The sequence below is a fragment of the Trichoplusia ni genome, chromosome 10, assembly GCF_003590095.1.
Source record: "Trichoplusia ni isolate ovarian cell line Hi5 chromosome 10, tn1, whole genome shotgun sequence".
NCBI lineage: Eukaryota > Metazoa > Arthropoda > Insecta > Lepidoptera > Noctuidae > Trichoplusia > Trichoplusia ni.
Window position 1 is genome coordinate 793,368 of NC_039487.1, and position 26,233 is coordinate 819,600.

At 32.9% G+C, this 26,233-nt stretch overlaps 1 protein-coding gene across 4 annotated transcripts in view; it reads right to left on the reverse strand.

The window, feature by feature from the left end:
* The window catches only part of LOC113498289 (plasma membrane calcium-transporting ATPase 3), a 156,415-nt gene that overhangs the window by 129,848 nt on the left and 334 nt on the right, over positions 1-26,233 (reverse strand). Inside the window, exon 1 of one of the 4 annotated variants that reach the window (XM_026878250.1) lies at positions 26,032-26,169. The exons of 2 other annotated variants lie outside the window; for them this stretch is intronic. The gene's annotated coding sequence lies outside the window, so the exon portion shown is untranslated. Of the gene's footprint in view, positions 1-13,362; positions 13,379-26,031; positions 26,170-26,233 lie in introns of those variants that run through there. One more of the 4 variants, XM_026878249.1, reaches the window with a different exon arrangement.

Genomic DNA, 26,233 nt, shown 5'->3' on the forward strand with positions numbered 1-26,233 from the left:
AACTCTATCTCTGTACCAAATTTCATTAAAATCAGTTCAGTGGTTTAGACGTGAAAGCGTAACAGACAGACAGGGTTACTTTCGCATTTATAATATTAGTAGGGATTATTGTCATTTTGCTCGCCCATGCAGGCCAAAGTCACTATACCACAATCTCTCGAACAGTGTATCGATTTTGTATCGTTAGTAGGGGTTGAAGGCTATTTACGTTCTTTTTCTAATCATAGTCGCACTGCTGGGCAAAAAACTTGCTCAAATTCAGATCCCAACTCCAAATTCCATCGGCTTTAGTAATAGTAGCTTTAAGTAGTGTTAGGTTATCACAAATTAAATCTTTGTTACGAAATAAAACATGTCATAAGTTACGTACTAATAAAGCATTTTGTTATATCAAAGCAATAAGTAAATTACATTAATTGAATGACGTTGATACCACCCACTGTGGAATTTTGTCACCCCAGGACATTTAGACCCATTACCCTCTGTTCGGGTTTTGCTATTTAGTTCAATGTTCTCAGCTTTTATTATATCCATATAAAATGTTACAGTTATGAGTATTTTGGTTGATTGGGTATTTAATATCATAGTTACACCACTCATAAATGTCCTACTATTGAACAAAAACTAATTGGGGAAAGTTGACAGGACGCAAAAATTATTCATTGTTGAGTCCGTTAGACAGGTAATTATCAAAATATACAGTGTTTTTCATCATCAAACATTCTGTCATCTAAACTCGTTCGACTAGCTATTTATCTTTCCGACACGGTATTCAAACCCGGAACCAAGTGCAGGGCAGTTGCATTTTCGACAACTAAATCCCAGTCATTCTTACCAATAATATCAATTTATTTATCTGCAACATCTCGTGAAAAATATATATATACTTTATTCTCAATTCTCCTTTTAGAACCTCGCCTTGCGTGTTACGTCTTTTGTGGCAGCCCTGTCAGTATTGAAACCTGTAGTTGTGTGAACGTTACACCGAGTAGCTAATGTAGTAGTTAATGCATCGCTACGGGAGATGACTGATGCAGACTGCATCCGACTTCTATAGAAATACGACGACTTATTGAAGTTTCAGTTAAGGTATTGTTATTTTATTGGAAAATTGCTGCAAGTAGAATGGAAGTAAGAATTTGAAGGAACCAGTAATGGATTCAGTCTGAAGACATTATGGGTTTTCCAGATTGCTTTTCTAGAAAAGTTTTGGATGTTAATTACAAAATCATTGTGGTTTCTTAGGTTTACGCGAATGTTAGACATTGAAATGAAACTACTTTTACGGATTTTATCGTAACCATGATACCTGCAAAGGTTTCGAAACGTCGGGAACTAAAATCTAAAATTAAACCGCGATAAAATCCGTAAAAGTAGTTTCATTTCAATACAAAATCATTATCAGCAAACGCATGAAAATTATTAATCAATATACTATGGTCTATTGTTATACATTAGCTTAAAAATATTTATACAATAAGTTAAACTCAACTACTATTTACATTTTTAAAACTATGTATATCAATACAGAATGAAAAATATACATCATTTACAAAGCGTCAAAAAATCGATATAACTTAATTGTAATAGGACTAATAGATGTTTAATAATTCCAGCATGATTCCAATTTTATCAGCCATGTTTGATATTAAAAAGCCATTCTTTATGAAGCCTTTTCGGGGTCAAATAAAAGACGAATGTTAATCAGAAAAGCACTTCAGACTTAATACCACTAATAAAAGATGCATGCTACAATCAGACAAACTACTCAATAATCTTAGTAGAGTTTTACGAGATCGGGTTCTGGGAGTACAGTCGGCGCCAGGAGTCGAACTCGTTACAAAGGCGCCGCCGTGACGCGGTCAGACGCATTTACGATTGAAAAAGCCTTTATCTAGTGCGGTGTTTGATTTGGTATATACTGTAACGCGGTTTTGCTTGGATTGATTCTGTTTTGAGGAGTTTTTGTTACGTATTTAAGTGAGGTTTTTGAGAGAAGCTCGTTGCTGAAACGAATTGCACAAGCTGATCGATGCCAATTTAAGCTGTTAATACAGTAATGTACAACTGTTAACCCAGTTATGGAGGTCAGTCCGAGGATGGGTGTGCATCTAAGTCAGAACGAGTTCCTCCGTGTTTCGGAAGGCACGTTAAATTGAAGGTCCCGGTTCTTGACTGTCACTTGTCTTTGACGGTCAAAGGTAAATTCGGAGAGAAAATTTGACGTTTGGTCGTGTTGCTCACGTAACTGGGTTGAGGAGGTCAGATAGGCAGTGCCTCTTTGTTAAACTCTGTTACTTATCTGAATTCGGTTAGACTCGAAACCGATCCCAAAATAGTTGGGAAAAGGCGAGGCCGATGATGATTTATTCTCATTACATAAGTAGATCATTCAAGAACGTTCACATCAGAAAAACTTTACAACATTACACGAAATCGTATCATTAGGGGTCATTAAGAAAAAATACTATAATTCTACTATGCACAACATTAAAACCATTTCACGTTAATTCTAAAAATGTGTGACTGCATTGTCGTGTGTGAGTAGGTAATAGGACCGCGTTAATTCCGCAATTGGCCCCTTCCTGGGGCGGGACATGTTTTCATTGTGGTTCCGAGTTTCCATTGACACACGGCACGTTATTTCACTATTCATTACGGCATTTAAATTTCGGTTTAATTAGCTTTTGCCGTTAATTAAGGGCCCGCCTTTTGTTTTGGGAATTCAATGTGTTAATAGTTTAAAATGCGGTCAGTGTTGCTATTTATTGAGTTATTTCAAAGGGATGGGCCTGTGAAGGTTGCGGATAAAATCTGTTTTTTTCGGATATTTAGTTTGATGTATTTATTATGATTTGTATTTTAAAAGTACTGTTGCAATAGTTATTTTTAGTGATACGTTATACAAATAAACCTGTATAGTTTATCAATTAATGAATATTATTGGTATATTTTCAGTCAATTTAAACTTGTAACGTATCCATCGAAAAATAATGTTTTTCTAACACCATAATTATAGTAAAATAGTAACGTGCAAATGCAACGGAAACTAACCGCGCTAATGTTATTTAAGTAGTTAGCGTGTTCGTATATCGCATGAACGTGAGTGACAGCGCGCGGTCAGCAGCGACACGCGGATAAATGAGCTGTGCCCTACTCCGGAAAATCACACACTTTTCAACCTTCACAGTTTAGAATAGAGATGATTTTTAATTGTCATTGTTATGTAATAGTGATGGATGTAAGTGCGGATATTTTTATGTTTGTGCGGATATTATTCTGTAGTTCGTTGTATATGAGATGGTTGTGAGTGCTGATATTCATTTATGTTCGGATATTTACGAATATTTTACTTTTGTTGTGGTCGATTAACACACCGGTTTTCAACATATATTTTGATTCGCACTGTTGCCATGTGCAAATATTGTAATTTAAATATAGATTTACTTGTACGTATATTTTTAAACTTGTTTATTAAATATTTGTTTTTTTTTCTCCCAACATTTTCAATTATTATCCGAATCTTCCGTCACACAAATAATCATTTAGCTAGTAGATAAATGATTTTAATTAAGAAGCCATCGTATAATAAAAACCCGGGTGTCATGACCGATTTCCTTCATTGAAATAATTACTGCACTGAGACATCTTACACATCACTCAAGCTAATGTAAGAGCGAGATAGCGCTCTACATTTCTCATAGCTGCGTCTCTTTTCCACAGGGGCGACTATCGTCCAAGTATAGTACGAACCTTAACTACCTAATGCTATTAACTTGGCGTGTCTGTTCTTGCATGAGTGTAGTGTACTGAACGACAGTTAACTCTTTAGAATTGAAAATTTGTTAATGAAACGTAGTTTAATAGTTAAAAGTGCTGTTAACTAACCTGTATGTATTGTTAAAGGAATTTTAGTTTATTGTTGCTTGTATTTTCATTAATTTCTTGGATTAATTTCTGTGCATGCATTATTTTAATTATTGTTTTTATTTTTAAGTGTATATTATAATATGTAGGTTGTAAATGTTTTAGTAGGTAATAGTAATTGGAAAATTAATTTCTCATATTTCTGTTCTCATATCCTGTCAATTGCTACAGCATTTTCTCTGTATATAATGTTATAAAATATTTCGTTTAATAGACAACGATACAATAAACTTGCAACATAAAATAATAACAAAAATCACACTAAGAAGCCCCTCTTATAAAAGTACATCAACAGCAAACTGTACCAAAAACCCACCAATCAATTGCCACATAAAACCTCTTTTAAAAACAAATTTCAATCCACATTCATGCCACATAATTCAAGCCGACGTGACAAGCACGTAGCTGTCACGTGACACGCTGTCGCTACTACACAGGCTGTCACGGTGGCTCGCAGGAAGTGACCGAGAGCCCATGAGCGGGTATGATCCGGTATACTTCGGGAAATGGTCAAATATTGACATGGGTGTTTAATTTGGGATACTTGATTGTTCTTTGTTTTATGAAACTAGGAAATGTGGTACAAATGATTAAGGTCTATGTCTACTGGTTACTATGCAAAGGTGCCTACAAGCAAGGAAAACGAAAGGAGTACCCATGGTTATACTAGTTCACTAACAGGTTGGTGATTTTAAATATTCTAGGACTAGGCAAAAATTGTACATTATTGTAAGTTTAATAGTAAAAAAAGAAGAAAGGACGAAGAATGACTATCTTCGATCCATGGATAAAGAAAAAGGGTCTATATCAATGATCGGCGTGCATCATGATCATCCTAGCCCTTTCCCAACTATGTTGACGTCGGCTTAAAGTCTAAACGGATGCAGCTAAGTACACTACCATTTCCCAAGAAACGACAGCCTTACTGAATTTTTCAAGCCAGTTATCTGGGCAACACGATACCCGTTAGTTAGACTGGTTGTCAGACTTTCCAGTTTCTCGCTACCAGCATCGTTTGTCAAAAATGTAACAACCAGCAAATGTAAAAACAGCCGGCATCCCCAATTCAACGTGCCTTTGGAAATACGTAAGTACACACAAAAACATGACTTTACTTATTAAAACCCCCCCTGCAATAAATTGTATTCTGGTTATGGATATAATAAGCTATTAATATCTCATCCTACGCTCCAAAAGGTGCAACAACACATGATCACCTGATGCCAACAGAGTAATCGAGTATTACCAACATACCCACACAATATTACTAATTATATCTTTTACTCCACACATAAATCAAAATGACAGTTCTTATAATAAACAACGTAAGAACACCTCTATATATAAAAGGTGTAGCGAAAATTGTAGTCTCATCAAAAAAGTAATTCTGATCAAAAAATGTTTAAGGAGATAATTTTCAATCTCAATTACATACAAATTTTGGTGAAGCGATGATAAATGCCTATTTTCGGAAGAAAAACTAAAAAGCAAATTCCAAAGATATTTTTTCAGATAAGGCTCAGGTCAGCACATTTTCAATGTCAAGGTTACAATGGACAGCGCCTTGATTCATCCACTCTTCACTACTTCCTAAGTGCTCTTTCTTCTAATCACAAACGACTCCCTAAGTATAAAATTGAATCCTTGTGTCACATGCCCAAGACACCCAGACTCACAGGATCTCACCAATGCTTGTACTACGCGGGGATCGAACCTGGCAGAAAAGGCGCAACACCTGCATCAGAACAACGCCGCAGGACTTCCAATAAACTAATGAGGCTGACTAAAAAACAAACATTTATTCTTTCAGCAAATTTGGCAGTCTAAAAACATGATCTAACAATTCTATAACCTCCTGTATAAAGCACATGTGAAATGATCAAAAATAGCCACTACGTCATCATAATGGTGATAATCACCATCTCTTAATGACGCTGTTGATGACGCAATTCTGACATCAGTTTTGGCAACATCCATGTGACGAGATTTAGTTTTTTTTTATTTAATTATTCTGTTGTCACAGTTTTATTGAAGACCATGTGGTTTGAATTTTATTGTTTATGAGTTGCGGTTATGACGAGCGTCTGGTAAGTGTTGAAATGATTGTCTGGGTATATTGGGTGATTTTAGAATGATAATGCACGGATTAGTTTATAATTTCTATTATTTGCCTTGCATGATGTGATGATGTGCTGTAGATTTGAGGGTATTCTGTTATTTGCACATTTTCATAAATAAATTGAACTGCGACCTTTAAAATTTTATTAGTTTGTTTATCTAGGCTTTTTACGATCGTTTTAGGGATATACACATTTATTAAAAAGAAATATTTTCGTCTATAAGTTCATGTTTTTAAATGATTTTTCATAATATAAATCTAGATTTAATTTCATTTTTTTTTAAGATTTTAAACACTGCAACAATCCAAAATCAAATATTTAACTTCACAAAATTAAATTTCATATATCACACACCAAAAAATAACATTAAAAACAGTCACATAAAGATTATATTTATTTATTTATTTAACACTAAAAGGGCCATCGTTGCTCCTTTAATCGCAGCTTAGTACCATAATAAAAGATTCAGAACGTTAACCGTGGCCCTTAATTGAGGGCCAAAGGGATTTGCGTCTAGATGTATTAAGTTGTACGATTGGACATGATTCGGTCAGACGTTTCAATTGAATAATATAATGTGGGTTTGTATTTAATTAGCTTTATGGCTTCCTGCGTTTCCTTTATGTTTTTTTTGTGGGGAGATGATAAAAGGAGAGATGTGATAAATAATGAATTGTATAGAAATAATTGGATATGATTAATAATTAGGTGCGAAGTAAGGGTTAGTTTTATAAATCAATTTCTAACGAAAACATTTTGGTGGGTGATAAATAGACAATATAAAATGGTTAAATACAATCTTTTTACTATTTTCCTGATCTACTTCAATTTGAATTAGAAAAGTATTTAATTAAATTTAATTATTCTACCTAATTTATATGTGTTTATTTAGTGTATAATTTATTATTTTACTTATTTTCTATTGTAATTATAGTGACTTCATAACATCCTTTTTTTGTTATCTGTCATTGGTATGGTATAATTTACAAATAAATACATAAACTACTTACACCAGAGCAAGCAAAAAACAATTAAACATTTACTCAGAATTAACAAAACCATTCTAACTTCCAGATGTAACCTTAACAAAAAAACCAAGACAGTGCAAAACGTTCGTCCAAAATCTCACGAAACACGACGCTTTAGTTTAAAAATAAAACGGTTTACAAATCTGTCTTTTAGGACTGTCGTGATGGCAATAAAACATAGCGACATTGTCCAGACTTTTGTTTCGGAAATAAACTAGATTTAGACGGCCATTGTAATACTGTAGATTAACGTACATACAGTATTTGTTCGTTAACTTGGTCTAGATTTAGGATTCCGTATCCAAGGGGTATTTTTATTGAAGTTCTGATGTCTGTCCGTTTGTCGTCAATGATAGCTAGAGTTGTTTTTTTTCTGATGGTGAATTTGTTGCCGCTATTACTGATCTTTTATTTTTACTGTGAAAAGTATGACTTTTTTTGTCGTTTTGATTGATTGTACGGAACCCTCAGTGTTTCGACTCCGACTAGCCCTTGACCGGTTTTTATTTATTAATATTTAATTAATGTGAATGCGTTTATTTATTATTGTATTTGCGTCACCCTTGTAAGTAGGTACAGCCTGATCTTTTACTAATACTAAACTAAATAATAAATAAATAAATAAATAAATGCGGACAACATCACATACATTGTTCTGAACCCAAAGTAAGTTGCTATAGCACTTGTGTCATGGAATTCAGATACAACGAAGGTACCACAAACACCCAGACCCGAGACAATGTAGAAATGTGAATTTTTTTCATTGACCCGGCCGGGGATCGAACCCGGGACCTCAGAGCTAGCGACACCTTGAAACCGGTGCGTGCGCCACTCGACCACGGAGGTCGTCAAACTATAACTAGAATTATTTTCTCGTTATAGTTTGACGTATAACTAGAATTATGTTCAAGAAATTGGTATATTGATACCACTGGTTACTATGAAATGAACCTCTACTACCTCCATGACAACCGTCCGGCTCTGTCTAGAGCGGAAGGAACATAAATAGGCATAGAAGGAGGCGAAATTAGAACAGCTATACACAACTATGCTAGGTAATATCTGAAGACTAACATATAACCTTTGTTCTATAAACATCTTGGATTTTCCATTGTCCAGGTCACTGTTAGGGGGATATCTTTGAAACAAAAGAATAGGGAAGAAAAAGTCTTTTATAAGGCTTTGACAAAGACAGGGGTATGAAACATTTTTGCTTCCTAATTATAATTATTTGTGTTTTTTTGTTGTTTGTTGTTCTAAGACTTTTAGACATTTTTGTAGGTCGTGCTGTGCCTTTAAAGTATAGAGATTGCTTTCCCTCACATATTTATATGTTGTTTAATGTTGACTATGATGCACATTATGTTATTATGTTTCATCAGATTACAGATGCGAGAAGCCGAAAATCGATCTCAGTGGCGTGCACTTGGAGAGGCCTATTAGTCCAGCAGTGGACTGCGATAGGCTGATGATGATGATGATGATGAGATTACAGATGTTATATTAAACAATAATTATTATCTTAGAAAATTATACATTGAAACAAGACAAAACATACTGCACAGTTTCAAAAAATACATGTCCCATGTGCCCTGTCAAATTCGATAAAAGAAACGTTTAAAAAGAGAAAAGGAATCAACATAAGCACGTTAAATATTGTACCGTAAAGTACTCAGTTCTAAAAGAAAAAAAATCCCTCCATATTCCACAATTCGAATTATGTTCTTCTCAACATAAAAGGTTAAAGAGATGTTTTTCTAGGTCAAGAATACTGTCAGACATCGCAAATAAATTAAGGAAGGAAATCCAGTCTGCATTGCTCTCACGGACCGCCGCGTCATCGGTGCAATAACACGGTGTAATGCTGAGAGCCTCCTGAATACTAATCATTGAAAATGTTAGCTTTAAAATACTTTATAGAGTTTATAGTATTCGTTTTTAGGGTTCCGTACGGTAAGGTTAAAAACGGAACCCGATAATCTAGTTGGTCTGTTAAAAGGTCTATATCTAGGCAGTTGAAATTTTGCAGATGATGTATGAAACCCTTTAGTTAGACTAGTTGTCAGACTTTCTAGCTTTTGACTACCCGTAACAATTGCCAAAGATGTATGAAAAATTGCCGGGACCCACAATTTAGCGTGCCTTCCGAAACACTGAAGAACTCGTTATGACAAAGATGATCACCCATTTATGGCCAGACCGTATCAGGTGTAGCTTAACCTGTGATCGATCAACTTGTGCAGCTATGGTTTAGCCACTCGCTCCTCGAGCAATTTTTTTTGACGATATAAAAACAAATAAATGTCGGGGTAAAGGAATTATTGTTACGGTTAAACATTTTATAAGTGACGAATATTTTTTTTAATTTTGTTTCCATTTTTCCCTGTACCCTCAGTGTTGCATATCGAACTCGTGCGTGACTAGTTGCATTTCCTTTTAAAATTAAATTACTAATAGTTTCTACTCTCATTCCGTGTCCCATTAGCTGTTATTCATCAAAGGCATATCAAGAAGGTCAGATCGTAACCACGATCTCAAGCATTCAGATGATGAGTAAATCATTTAGCACTTGTACTAATATATCAATCAATTGACACATTGACTGACTATACGGACTGATAGACGGTCTATCAAGTCATCTTAACGGAGAGAAAACTTCTCATTAATGTACTCATGTTAGTAATTTCATCCCTTTTTAACCCCCACGGAAAAAGAGGGTTCGTATAAGTTTAATTTGTTTGTCTTTGGCACCATAGCTCACCAATGAATTGAGCGATTTTAATTTTATTGGTTTTGTATTACATGATTGATTTAAATCGGTTTAACTGTTTAAAAGATGTGGTCGTAAAAATGGGGAAGAATAACCGAGAGGCTGATATTGATGTAATGATTTGACATGTGCTTTATTTATTTTATTTATTTAAGTTAAATATATAAATAAATAACTATATATATATATATATATATTTTTATATATTAAAAATAAAAAACAAATTAAGACTTAACTCCAGAGCTGGGCTATTAGACTTGCAAAAAAAAGTTTTAAGCAAGTAATTGTTTAGAAATACAATAATTACTTAGAAAGTCACACATGAATTCGAAAAGACATTCGTATTGGGATTTGAACGACCTTTAATTTAGCAGTCCAACGAAAAATGGTAAATGGAACATTAGTTCCATTACTCTAGATCTGTCATAACATTTTCTATATTCAAATAACTTCGTATAGAATTAGTGTCTATGCAGAAGAAATCACCAATATTTACATCCAGCATAATACAAGACACATCACTCGATCCCCACTCCATTTAAATTTAGAACAAGCATATATTTGGCAAATATTCCCGGACATCACAACACCCGATAACACTAGCTTCGGAATAATGATGATAAACTCTTTGGCTTAAAACCTTATGACGGGAATTTCATCATGAATAGAAAAAACACGTAACACACCGTCAGATGGCCAGGTCACGTGGGTAATTTGGCAGTGAAAGCCAGACATCATAAAATACCAGGTAAAATTCTACTTGCTTCTAAAATGCCTTTAAATTCGCGGTTTGAGAAGAAAGTTTTTTTAAAATTGTTTCACGTTAGAGATCTGCAGATGGTATAATTACTCTGACCCAAGGGTACAGCCTTGGGTCAGAGTATTTGAAAGAAAGAAGATTTTGATACGTATATTATGTATCTTCTATATGATTTTAAACTAAGTAGGTATTCGTTTGCGTAACTAATGATTTGGGGAATATAGACCATTTTGGTGTAAGAATATTGGGAAATTAGTTTAAAATATAGTTCAAAGGTAGGAGTTGGGTTCTCTAATTTAAGAATAGTCTAAAAATTTAAAAAGAATGGAGAAAAATGTAAGTCATGGTCGAACTGCTATGTTATAAGAAAGAGTTTTAAGATAGACTTTATTCATGAGAAATTGACAACTGTTGGGAGAGACTGTGAGAGAGAATAGTGCACGTTGCAATTGGAAAATATTGCTTCAATACTTAGTAGAATTATTCCTTCTGCAACGCTAATGATCGATCAGAAATCAAACGAAAAAATAATTTAAAGTGATCATATTTAACGTCTGCCAGTACCAAAAGTATGAATTCGATCCGAAAACTTGTGGGCGTCGATTCTGTCCTAATTATTAGATATATTTCTAATAGTCGGTGTGTTTAGCGACAGGCGCGCCTAGTCTGCGCTCAGCTAGTCTGTAGCGGCGTGTTCTGGCCGAGATCCAGCGCCGGCCACAGAAATAGCCCAGGCGACACTCTCCATGGCTTTTAATTGCCTATACAAGCGAATTTTATCAATTATTTTTAAAAATAATTGTAATTTCGACGCTCGCGCCCGGATACACCCCGTTTTTGACAATTAACATCGACTGCTTTTGAGACATGCTTTATTTAACAGCTGTTGATGTAAATTGTTATTTATTTTCGAATTTATTTAATGGCTTCGTTGACATGTTCTTTTATTTATTAGTAGCTCTTATAGACGGGATGTTTTAGAGTACGGTTCGTTACTGTTATATCCCTAAATGGGTCAATATGAATCCTAGACGATGACAGAAAATACTGTTTTATGTTACGAATGTAGGTTACCTCAGTCTCATCACAATGGACATGACTATTATGAATACATCTCACAACAGTTGGGTATTCATAGACAAAAATATTTCGAGATCTTGTATAATTAGGTCGGCTAAATGTTTGAATATTTTGAAGTCATAAACTCGTGGATTTACGTGATCAAGTAATGAGTGTAAAATAGGCATTCCCGGAAGTGTTCCTCTATGTAAAATGAGTTGTTTTCGGAGAATAGATTGAATAATATTTGCACCTGTGGGAATGTGGGATACGAAAATATATTTAGTCAAGACCGTTGTTGAGTTACTGAATGGCGCGTGACATTTTGTTACAGAAGAATATTCACTGCATTATCGTCAATCAAATTAGAAGATTAATTATACTAATTAACTAATGTATTATTCATTTTAGTACACAGTGGTCTCTGAATAAAACTATACATTACACATCTGTCTATTATACCAATATTATTTAAGCCCATAAATCTCCCAACAGTGGGCTTCGGGTCTCTTCCTATGTTGGGAGAGCTTACGACTTTCTACGTCTTTCTTCTTTAGGACACCTGTATTTTCAAATTCTCGATCTATAAAGGCCTAGCATAGCATGCACACAAATATATCAAAATTCTACTTTTCTAAAGTTGGTTCTTACACATTGTTCTTTCAGACAACCTTAAGATGAAATGTTTATTCCGTGAGACTGATTATTTGTGATGATGGATGTAATTCGGAGATTCAACACAATATCCAAGACCATCAAACTTCAAAAATATGTTGTTTAAAAAACGAAATTAACGTTTTTATGAACATTAGTCTGTCTGGTTTATTTTTAAAATAGTCAGACAAAAGATGTAAGTGTGATGTATGAATGAGTAAAAATATTCGCACTAAATATTATTTTCTTAGATCATCTATTTCTCTGCAATATACACGGTGATTTTTTAGTCGTCTTACAAAAGGAGCCCAGTTCATGTATCCGTCGTAAAATACCCCTAGACGCGATTTTTTTTTATCATTGACTAAGATAATAAGTACGAAGAAAAATTAAACAAGAGAAATCTGAAATATACTCTTAAAAATGATAAACGCCGCCGCCCGCACCCCTCATCATCTGTGGCTCGGACCGCGCTCGCAACAGAGCTGTTTCTAAAAAACTACGAATTGCATCATAATATTGAATAAAAATTGCATTTTAAATTTATTCAAATCTCATAAATACCATTTTTTTTATCATGAACGTGTTCTAGTCATTGGATACATGAACTGGGCTGCTTTTGTAAGACGACTAAAAAATCACGGTGTATAACAGTTTAAAATTCATGTCTTACTTATAAAACATGTTTTTTAAAGTAAAGTTTACTTATTTATCTAAAAATATTAGTAAAATCATACAAAACACTAGAGTGAAAAAAATATTATGTAAAATGTTAAGTAAAGGGACTAGCATTATGCAAATGAGAGATGTTTTGATTATTTTAAAATGGTAAAAAAGAGTTATATGAATTCAAACAATTATTAGCTACTTTTCAACCGACATCAAATTCGTCTGTATTTTGTTTTCTGTTTGTTACCTCAGAACTTCGAACTGAATGAACCGATTTTGTTGATTGTCTTTTTCTGACATTTGGTCCTTAGTTTTTTATTTATATTGTCGAGAACACAGATGATGAAAATGATTATAAGTGTTATTAAAGTTTACCTTATTAATGATTTTATATCCAAAATTTGCTAGTGGAGCTTACCTGTAAAAGAAGAAAACAATTAAAAATGTGAACATCATATTATTTATATAAAAAAAAAAATATCACTTTTTTATTTCAATCTGAATTAGAGATGTAAATTATACATTTTTTCACGCAAATTAAATAATTTTGTGTTATATTTCTAATTCTTTCTTTCGGCCCCCGTAATTGTTCCACTATGCAGCCATATTCCCATATAAAGAACGTACAAGAATTTATCAGTGGGCCGTTAATTATTAAATATCAACGTGCTATGGAAAATGGAAACAAATACCCAATAATTATATAGTTAACACATCCCACGTACTACCCCATAAAACCTATATTTTTGTTCTAAAACGAACGCATATTAAATTTCTTATTCCAACGTGTAGATGTTATTAATAAGTACTTTATAATAACTAGGTTCTATTTCCTAAGTATAAGACCATTTAGTAGTTCCTCCTAACTTATAAGTAACATACGCATTAAGGAACACATCTCAAGAAACGGTACGTGTATGGTATTCTTAGGGTATTTTACCCTAGGGTATTTTAGGAATGTCAAAATTTGCTTTTCTACATGAATCGGACTTGTCACCCCCTTACTGTGACAAGTCCGATTCATACTTGACCGGATTTCATATGCTTCAACTTATATTTTCCCTCATATATTTTCTACTTCAACGATAAGGTCAATTTTCACTCGCCTTCAGAGGTTTTTCGATATGGTCATAGGCCCAAAGGCAGCGCAGAACGTTCTTAAATCAGCCTACACGAGTAACCCTTTCATGTTAAATAACTAAAAACGCACCAAACATTACACTTGATTTATAGAGTTAATAAAAAAACTAACGCCGCGGTAACGTTGACTAATTTGTTATGTCTGTACAGGCGAATATAAAAGTGTATCGTGAAAGTTTAGGGTAGATTTAAAAGTCACTGTTAAGTGTCATGTAAATTGAGGGGTAGAGACAAAGAAAATTAAGAATGTTAGTAATTATAAAGTAAATACGGCTTATAGATTTTTAGTACAAGATTAACTTCAAAAATGTTTTTTTTTTATTATGAGGTTAGTGTATTGTGCTAAACTTAATATGCTGCAATTCTTCAAATTTCTTAAGGTATCTAATAAGGATGCTATGATGAGGTTTTTATATTAATACATATTCAAACTGGTACAAATAATTGCTTTGTAGAGAGTCTTGAATTCATAAGCGGTGATTTCAAACTGACTCTAAATATTAACTGGAATATTTAAGTCAATCAATTCCTATGACAGTATTGGGTCAAATTTATAACTGAGTGGTGGCCAAGACTTGGACAGCAAAATCCCAGCAGGCGATGGATGAGATGGGCAGATGATATAAAAATATAGCAGGAATAGAATGGATGCCCAGAACTAAGGGACATTGTGTTGCCCAGGTAACTGGGTTGATCAGGTCAGATAGGCAGTCGCTCCTTGTAAAACACCGGTACTTAGCTGCATCCGGTTAGACCGATGATCATGGGGATGTATGCCCAGAACAAGACACAAAGGTGAATGGTGTAAACAAAGGAAGGCCTATGCCAAGATGTGGGTTATTTGAAGGCTGTTGGTGATGATGATGATTGGGTCATCGTTAACTAAGTTTTGACGTTACTTTTCTATATATATATATACAATTTTACTGTAGTAGGTACATGATCCATTTAGGATCACACTGAATTCCTAAGCAGCTGGCCTGATTTAGGCGACTTTTTTGTTATGCTTTTGGGTGACCCTGGAAAGTTTCCATTAATAAAAAGCTGTTCGGCAGACAGAGCTTACCCGATCAGCTAGTTTTATTTAAACGAAGAATTAAATTCGGTCAGAGTTGTTAGACTTTCAACGTTAACTGTACACATATGTACAGTTCTAAAAGGGTCTATTTCTAATTGAAAAGTCTCACGCAAGGTTTCTTTTTGTCCTTCCGTGTTAAGTAATAAGCTTTATGTTTACGAAAATAAATAATTAATGTTAATTTGTTGATAAGTAACTAGGAAACTAAGAGTAGATTCTAATATTTTAGTATTACGTTATATGATTACTGAAAAACTATGTAACTACAAGATTATCTGCTTAATAAGCCTGTTATATTTAAACTACTCGAATCGGTAGACAAAGTAATTTCAATGCGTTAAACTGTGACTTTGCAGTATTTAATTCAATAAATCAATTATTAAAATGAGTTATAATATAAGTCAAAATCAAAATGATTTTATTCTCAGTAAGTAGACCTTAAGAAGACGCTTAAGAAAATTTTGATAAATAATAGATCTAAAGACTCTAATTGCGCGTTTCCCAAATTTCATGGGAACCGTATGACACCGATAACACTCATTCTTTTAATATTATTAGTTAAGAAGTTTAAAAGTTAAAAATATGCTGTAAATTGCAACAGACTTAATAAAAATAGACCTGACACAGCTCTATTGAAGCTTAAATAGTTAATAGTAAAGTCCATGACAGCTGAACTCGCGAAGTAACCGGTTTAATCCAGTTTTATCTGGTAATCGTGTCTGTTATGCGGTTGTGGTTGCCTCTTGGTTGTGGTTGCCGGGTCTATGAGTTTTGTAGTCTGTGGTTTAAGCTGTATTTCTTCATTTACTTCTACTTGGTAGGGTAAACTTGTGATTTAAGTATGTTATTAAAAAGGTTGAATTGGTAATATTGAATAATAATTGCCTATATTAAAATGTCTATTAGTTTTGAGGCGCATTTAATACGTTCCCTTACGCGAAAGAGAGGCAAGTAAGAACGTCTTAAACTTAATTGTGCTTTGTGTAACCTTGACCATCGAGAAATATTTTTAACACGTGACTAGGATAAGAGGACTGTATAGGATGCTAAGATGTTATGTATACATATTTTTTAACTTTTTTAGCATAGTTATTTCAATTGGACAGTGTTAATGTATTTTTGGAATATAAAAACAATCTATACGACGGGCCTGTTGGTCTAGTGGTTGCTGACCCTGACTGCTATACCGGAGGTCGTGGGTTCGATTCCCGCCCAGGACAAATGTTGTGAGATTAGCATGATCATTTGTTCTGGTGTCTGGGTGTAATTTATCTATAATATGTATGTATTTAGAAATATATAAGTAAGTTTAACAGTTGTCCATACCACAAGCTCTGCTTAGCTTGGGATCAGATAACCGTGTGTGAGTTGTCCCGGGATATATATTATTACTAGCTGACCCAGCAAACGTTGTTTTGCCGAATAAATTGTATCTAGTTGGATGTATTTTTTAATGCTACATTATAAAAAAGTAAAAACAAAAAAATTCGTCCAAAAAATAAAAATAAAAATTTTAGTGTGGGCAACCCTTGTCACTTAGGGGTATGAAAAATAGATGTTGTTCTATTCTCAGTCCTATCCAATATGTATACAAAATTTCATAAGAATCGGTCGAACCGTTTCGGAGGAGTACGGTAACTAACACCGTGACACGGGAATTTTATATATTAGATAATTGTATTTCTATTCTATACAATTTTGATAAAAAACACATCGAATTGATAATTTGTAAGTTTAATCTTATGTGTTGATGTAAATAAAGCTATCTAGTTATCATATTCTTGAGTAAACTTGTATATACAAGTCAGTGCTATGAGTAAGAAAGCTATGATTACTAAAATTACAACTTCATTACATGATTTAAAACTAAACAAGGTGTCCTTGAAAATATTCGTTATGAAAAATTTACTAACAAGGAAACGCCCATTTATTCAATTTTAAATGTTTATATTTATGCCTCTGGGTATAATTAGAAGGTATTGATGAAGTGCTTCGCGTGACGAGTGCCGTTATGATATTAATAATTATTTTTGTTGAAACTTAGAAAAGGGCGCAAGACTTTTAATTATACCTGTACTTACAAAATGTTTGTGTTTGTACTAAGGTTAACTATAAATTTATCCGTACTGACATAATAAATGCAAACATTTTTTACTATTATACGCTCATAGGTCTGGGCCAATTTTATGATTTTGAGATAATTATTGATTCTTCACTGTCCGTACTTGTAAGGCACCGATTGATTCGGTGATTCGGTACTTCGATTCGCGAGTATTTCCGCGGGCGCGGCTAGTGTTGCAAAACTGGTTCACCATTTTTAAATAGTAGTAATAAATTGATCACCTCGGATTTTGTAATTACATAGTATATATTTTCAAGAGTGAAGAGTCGGCTAAAACTCCAAAAACAGGTCGCACAGTAAGAGAAGGGATCATAACAATTAAATATCCTAGGAAATATAAATAAATGACTCTTTAATTACTCAAAATTCGCTAAGGACCAGATGTAATCGCGTCAAGTCCCATTCATTACATTCATTCATCGTTCAAATGCCTACATTTGAATAGAAGGCCACAATATTTAACCACGTTCCAGCTTTCCACTGAATTAATTTAGGCATAATTAAAATCCTACTAATATTATAAACGCGAAAGTATCTATTTATGGATGTTTGTTCGTCTTTCACGCAAAAACCGCTGAACGGATTGATACGACACTTGGTTCACAGATAGTTTTTAAAAAGGATTAAGATATAGGATAGTTTTTATCAAGATTTTATGTTCTCAAGAGTTTATTTACGATTTGTAGCGGTTTTCCCCGCAAGCAGCTAGTTTCATATAATAGGGATGATGACAATTTTTTTTTGCAGTGTCCGTCTTGTAGATTTTTGTATAATAATGGATACGTATTTTTTAATTTGTCCCGCAAACATAAATTGACCAAATTACAGTGAATGAAACTTATGCGTGACGTCACGATTGAGTATTTTTACTCTATCGTTACGTCACAAGCCCCCTCTCCTAAACTTTAAAGCAGTTAATCTTTGTCAATTCTAGTTTTTCTGAAAAAGGAAAAAATACGTGTCTCATACTTTTCAATCTAACTGAGGGACTAATGAGATTTTTTCTTTTTATACCCAGTCATCATCCCTTTTATATGACAGATGCTGTAACAAGAATGGTTTTATTTTTGTGCTAATTGAACTAATTATATAATTACACAGTTAATGTAAATTATTGATTTGTGCGCTTACGAAAGTAAACACAAGTGTCCAAGATGGGGGATTAATAGTACCTACCATACAGATAGACAAACAAAACTTAGCCTTTAAGGTTATATACGCTGCCGTCGTCTGTTCTTCTGTTTGCCGGTTGGTAACAGGTCGTATCCAATGAACCACGAAAGCTAGGTTGTTGAAAATTCTTTGGACCTTGAATTCCTTTTACCGTTATAACAAAAACTAATTACAATAGAAACGAGGTTTATAATAGATACGTTGATATTTAACGAGACATTTAAATCATGATCGGGCTTTTCCTTTACACGTTGTATGGGTATTGATGTATTTACGTGAAAGTATAGAATACTGGAGTGTCATGACAGCGACGGTAGTTAATGAGGTTATCTCGAGAGCTGTTATCTCATACATTTATGTATGGGAACCATGAAACGATTAGCTTTCAGTTTCAGGATATAATTTATGAGTAGAATGGACTTTTGTTGGGATAATTTGATGTAGGTATTGTTAAGGGGCGAAATGTATGGCACTTAGTGCTAAAAATGCTAATTAAGATATGTATACCTAACACATTTTAATATTAACACAAGTTTTAGTTTTTCATGAGTTTTTGCCCGTATCCGGAGATTTTATTTCAATAAACGCTCTTATTTTTTTTCCGTCATGTGTTTAATTAGAAATTCTATCATTTTGTACATAATTATAATCTGCATGAAAAGTGTGGTGATTAAGTTTAGTACCTGGTAAAACCAACAAGCAAGCTTAGTTGATTTAAAGCTATGCTCCATTTATTAAGGTATTTTAAAAAGGTAAAGAATCTTTGTGTTTTTTTTTGTTTTAAAACTTTGATTTAAAAATAAAAATCGACTAAAAACCAATATAAAACAACAATAAAGATTACCAAATCGAATGTAACACTAAATTTTATACCTACATCGTTTTTATTTCATAGGTGTTCGTATAAGCATACACACCAAAATTATTTACCTAAAAGATGCAGTACGTATAAGGTCGTTATATACACGGTGATTTTTTTGTCGTCTTTCAAAAGCAGCCCAGTTCATGTATCCGACGTAAAATACCCCTAGGCGCTATTATCATTTTTTTATCATCAACTAAAATAATACGTACGAAGAAAAATTAAACAAGAGAAACTGAAATATACCTTAAAAATGATAAAAACGCCGCCGCCCGCGCCCCTCACCATTGTTACAACGCTCGGACCGCGCTCGCAAAAGAGCTGTTTCTAAAAATCTACGAATTGCATCATAATATTGAAAAAAAATTGCATTTTAAATTTATTCAAATCTCATAAATACCTATTTTTTTATCATGAACGTGTTCTAGTCATTGGATACATGAACTAGGCTGCTTTTGCAAGTCAACTAAAAAATCACGGTGTATAAGTTAGTATTTTATCTTAATATTTGATATTATAAAATGTAAATCTAAACCAGTATTACGTCTTAAGCAAGGCTAAAGTGACTTAAACTTTTGCTAAGTTGACAGCGAACGGGAATCAATCACAAAGCATCGTACATTTTTATAAGAGTACATCTATTATCTACCCTTAGTTAAATCCTCGCTTGATTTAACTTCATGCATTTCATTTTGTGAAAGATATGGATTTGGTATTTTACGAAATTTGGAACAATTTTTTTTAAAGGCGTAGAACAATGTTTTTAGTTGCATGCAATGCAACGAGCCAGAGCATATGCTAGTGCATGAGCATTTAGAAAGCGATGAAGAATGCAAGAATATGGAATTTGTCCATCTATTTTGACCTTGAAAAATGCTATGTAATGCTTAAACTGTTTATAACTTTCGCTTATTTATAGCTTAAAAATACGAAAAGAATTTGTATCAAACGAACATTTTTAGTCCAACCCCATTTTCCATCGGTTTTTAGATTTATAGTGATGTTCCTATTGCACATTGCGACCTCCCGTCTAGTGTTGCGCCTGTCTCCAATCCGGGCAAGATTTATCTTACATTTTTATCTCCGTCTAAAAGGTCGCGATAAATTGTGATTGTCCTAAATCTTTTTCTCTAGCGATTAGGAATATATATCCTCAATCTTTTGTTTAGACATTGCATTAGAAAATGGCTTCTTGAAAAGCTTAATGTATTATTGAAGTACCAGCATTGACAGTGGTATTTATAAGCGTGAATGCAGTTATTTTTAAATGTTTTTAGACTCTACATTGGACTTTACAATGACAGTGCTTGTATGAGAGTTATGCATATTTTTTCGGTGATTCCGTAATATGTGGACAGATTTTATCAAATACAAGAAAGGAAGCTGTGACTGTTAAGCTGGTGAGAATTAATGAAAGAAACCAAAAATTCCTTCGACTCTACTTAGTGTTAAAGAATACAGGGAAGAAATAAAACATAAATAAATCAACAAAATCACCCTTCGCTTCTACGTTAGGGTTTAAAATCATCAAGGAATCAAATAAAAAACACCTTTCCTATTTATGATGTCGGTTAAAAATACCACCACATGTTCACGTAATATCCCCCGTAACGTTCATTATAAATTACTGTAAATTAATGTACTAATGTACATCTACTAACAAAAACCCATAATTTTAATTACCAAACAGGCGAGAGCTATAAAACCATTAATTCCGGCTGTATAAATAAATAAAAATCATGACCCGCCAAACAGCGACATCTGTTATCCAGTAGCGGAATTTATATGTAACTACTAACTTTATGGTTTCTTCTGTTTTATTTTAGTTATTTATATGTGACTATTCTGCTTTTTAATGGCGGAATATTTTTGTTTTGTGCTTTATATTCGTGAAGTCTGTGGTTATAGTTTATGCGGGTTATAAAATGCTATGTATTTTTGGAGGCGATAATATATGCAATTATAGACTACTATATTTCTGTTTACTGATTTATTTATAGAACGGGAAATTGTCATATTAAATAATATATCAAAAAATAATTTTAGTTGTACTCTAATACTAAACATTTTAAATTAATATCAAAGTCAGAATGAAATTTAAAGTCCACTTTATATTTCCCCATTCATTTTTCAAACGATGCGCTTTTTAACCAATCAATAGACAAATTCCAACAGTTAATAAACCATAGAGCTTAAAATTAAACGGTAAACAACAAGAATATATTATAGAAAAGGTTCAAATAACAAAGAGTTTGGCAATATCCACAATTTAAAACACGCCACGTTTACATACCCTAAACATACATTGTTCGCTCGTAAAAAATATAATTAATTTACGTAAATAATCGTTCATTATTCAATGTTGGGATCATTGGGGATTAGACGCCATTTTGTATTTTGTGACGTCAATCGTTGGTCCTTGTGGGATTAGCTGAGTGTCAATAACCTAGGTGTTAATGTGTAGTTATTTGTCTGACTTTTTTAATTTGTTATTTTTGTTGATGAATTTCTTTGCGATTTATTATATTTTCGTTCGTCATTTTATATTTAGACATTATCGTACATTCTGTGTCTAGTAAGAAAGAAATAAGAAAGACCTTTTGATAGCTTGTAAAATTAAAAAAGGCTGTAAGGATCAGTCTTACTGTAGAAAATTCCGATTCACTATTAGTCCACTGGGTTGTGGATGCCAGATAAGCAGTTGGTATAAGTCAATTATGATTTTAAGTTGAACGCTGTGATATTAGAAAACGATACCAACTAAAGGACTTGAAAAATGACAAGATGAAAGAATCGACATTTAAACTTAATTAAGAACAATTAATAAAAGTCAAATACAAAGAAAATATCACGAATACTATGAATCTATTTATAGAATATGTGAACTCTACGCAAACTTCGAAACAAAGCTTCGAAAACAGGGATATGTAACATAAAAGTTATACTATTTTCAACCCAAGATTTGCGACCCCTGGCCTCGTTTGCTTAATGTCAGGGGTCGAGAACATCGTGCGTTGTTGCTAACCGGCATTAAAGCTGCATTGATTCGTCTTTCACTTCAAGTTGATATTGTTAATTAATTAATTATTATGCTCGGACTAATATTGACTTACGATTAACTAATTATTCCAGTTGAATACTTTTATGATGTAGCACGAGACCAAATTTTGGAAATATAAGGACTCTACTTGTGTCTTTTAAATTACCACCGCAAAAAGAGGGCTGTTTTGAGTTTGACGTGTCTGTCTGTTTGTGATATCATAGCTCCTAGACGAATTAAGCAGTTTCGATTATTTTATTTTGTATTAAAGATGGTTTATGTGCGTGTGTTATTAGACATGTATCATACAAATCAGTGGTGCCATTTAAAAGTTGGGGGAGTGAAAGTTTTATCGGGGTATTTTTTAACTTTTAATGGGAAATGATAACTTAGGATAATCAATCGATACTTAGGATCAAGGTTAATATTAACCCAAATATCGGCTTCACTCAGTTTTGAGTCTCATGCTACCACTAATTTCACTCATAAGGTGTTAAAAAGAGACAGACCGAAATATTAGTACAGCTTAAGATACCTTGTCTCTGAGTTTTTATAGGTCAAACATTTTTTTTTTAAGTTAAATTACTTTACCCTTTTTAAACATGTCTCATGCTACCACTAATTTCACTCATAAGGTGTTAAATGGAGACAGACCGAAATATTAGTACCTACAGCTTTAAGATACCTTGTCTCTGAGTTTTTATAGGTTACATTTTTTTAAGTTAAATTACTTTACCCTTAATAAACATTACAAATGATGATCAACCTTAACTTTTCCAAATACTGTCTATTCTGAATATTTTCATACCAAATTACTTAATTAATTGTTCAACTAATAGAACATGTAGAAATTTATTTCAACTTGAATTGAACAATTAACACATTTTTGTAACTGTAATAGAAGTGACGTTTTGACCTTTCAGGAAAATTGTGATAAGGTTAATTGAGGGTGTTTTTAATTATGTTTATAGTAAGTATATAGGTACTTATATTCTCATAGTTATTGTGTATATAATTGTACCAGATAGATGGAGATGGGATAGATCTCTATTTTGGGATTGGAAGAATAATTTTTACATTGATATTATTCATGTTAAATTAATACGGCTTTAAGCAATTGTGTCGTAAATTCAGTGTAAACGACTTATTACTATGATAAATATGATTTAAAATACATGGACAGATACTACATACATAAAAAATTAAAAACGAAAACGTAATGGGTTTTAAAAAAATGCAGATAAACATTCCTTAATAATGTTTTTCTATTTGAATCAAAATCAACTTATTTTTTAACGCTGTAAACGGTCTATATCTAAATTATTTGAATGAATTTCTGTAATAACTCAACAAAATCTAAATAATTGAAACTCTTTTAAAGTAAGATTAAGTACCTATAACACAATCTTAAACGCTAATCAGAACGAAAATACTTTTAAAAGCAATTGTGGATTTTCGGATTTTACAAACTTATTGTTACCGGCGGCGGTGTCGCTAGCTACACGGATATTCCATTCAAAACTGTCACTTTGACTGAATATTTTATTCTAGTAGCTTTAGTTCCAATTTTCGCCACCGGCATGTATAACTTTGTTTTGGTATAAAAGGATGGTTGTCTATGATTAAAGGCATACTTACATGGAAACCGTTAAGAGACGAACATTTTTGAATAATTTTTTGGTGTTAGTTATTAAATTAAATTAAAATTAAATTAAATATTCTTTATTTCAGGCAATTAAACCCATAACATGCATAACAAAAACATTGTGACTTAGACTACTAGAAACTAATAATAGAAAAGTTTAAAATAAAATAAAATAACAATATTTATTGTAATTCTTATTTTGTATTTTGAATTACTGAAAGTTTACTTTGTATTCATATCAAGAAAGAATACGCAGTTTATAAAATATATCATAAACAGTCTTTAAAACTAATAATTATCTACATATTATATTCAATTTCAAATAGCTTACGGGAATTGTTTTTTTTTATCTGTGGGTATTAATGTACATATAAATTATGCTAATAATTTTTTTAACACGATTTAATTAACCTCACTTGTAACTATGTAAGAAAATCATGGAATTTAATTTGACCCACTTCCCGGTCTTCGATTATTATTATAAACATGCTTATTTTTCAAAACGAGTTCAAGCAACGTATTTGTTATGTAATATCTTGTTTCTTCTACTATATAAAATTCCTGTGTCACGTTGTTAGTTACCGTACTCCTCCGAAACGGTTCGACCGATTTTTATGAAATGTATACATATTGGGTAGGACTGAGAATAGAACAACATCTATTTTAACCGGTAAATGTTAAGGGTTGCTCACACAAAAAAAAAAAATTGAAATTTTTTGTTTTTTATATTTTTTTTATAATGTGGCATTAAAAATACATACAACTAGAAAAAAAAAATATTCGGCAAAACAACGTTTGCTGGGTCAGCTAGTATTGTATAAAAGTGTTAAGAAAATAAGGCTGTAAAACTTGGCAGTGTTAAGGATAGATTTAAATGTGTAATAATCTATGTTTTTAAAAAAATAACTTATCAATGGTTAGATAAAAATAATGGTAGGTTAGTTCCTTCGCATAAATATTGGTAAGTAGTACATGAAAATAATGAATTTTTTAGATTTTTTTAGATATGGAATTAAAAATGTTAAATTATGTCTCTATCATTTTTTTAATGTTTTTTTCTTAACAAATTGATGATTTAGGTTATTTAATATTATGGATACTCTTACATAGAGAATTAACAGGAAGTAATACTTAATTATTGAAAAATTGATGGATAAAAATACTTAATTATTTAAATTAATTAATGATATTTATATTTACAATGTGACAGTACCAAATCTAATACATTAACAGAAAATAAATTACATTTCTAATTATTTTTTGATAGACTAAGAAACGAGCATTTTAAATGTTGGCACACCTTCGAGTTACGTTAATAGCAGTAATTAATATATTTTTTTAATAATACGTGGCATTCATAGGCAAAGACAAAATATTTGTAATCCCTTGGGAAATTCGATAGGACATGTGGCGGCATCTATCGGTGGTAGGACGTAACTATTATATTTTCTAGGTTAGCACTAAAATTACGGGTATCGGAAAAGTAACGTATTGTGAAGTCAATAAATGTATTAATAAATGCACCGAATATTGCCAATTATGCGGTTATATCCGATACATTTATTTGGAGATAAAAAAACATGTATAGATGAGAAAATCGGGTTTCTAATCAATATACGTAGAGCATGAATGACGATATCAGCGTTACATGGCGTTTGTATGAGATTATGCTGAATAACGGAGCGTAGGAAATCTAATATGCGGAAATTAGGTTAAGTCCGTGGTTTTATTAGCTTCATAAATCAGCTTAATAAGGGCTCTGTGGAGGTGACGGCGGCTCGCTAGCGTGGCTTGTGTTTTCGACTAGGTTTATGTAATGGGAAGCTTCTGAACCGCGTTGGCACGGCCGAGTGGCGTCCACAGGAACTCATGTAACATGCTGCGTGTAATGTTTAGCACAACCCGCGTCTCATACTGCGATCAGCTCGATTTATATTTATCTTTCACGTTGTAACACTCAATCTAGTCGCGTGTACTTACTGACCATCCCGAGACACTCCCAAAACGTAATATTGACAAGAAACTAAGACTCTGCGTATCAACACCTCACTCGCGGTATACCACGCTGGCCTATCGATTCAACATCCACCGCGAACTTCGCCAGGGAACCTCAACCTACACTACACGTTGGAATTTCATTTTTTTTTCAAACAACAACGTACGATTCTTACATAATTCCCGGCCGC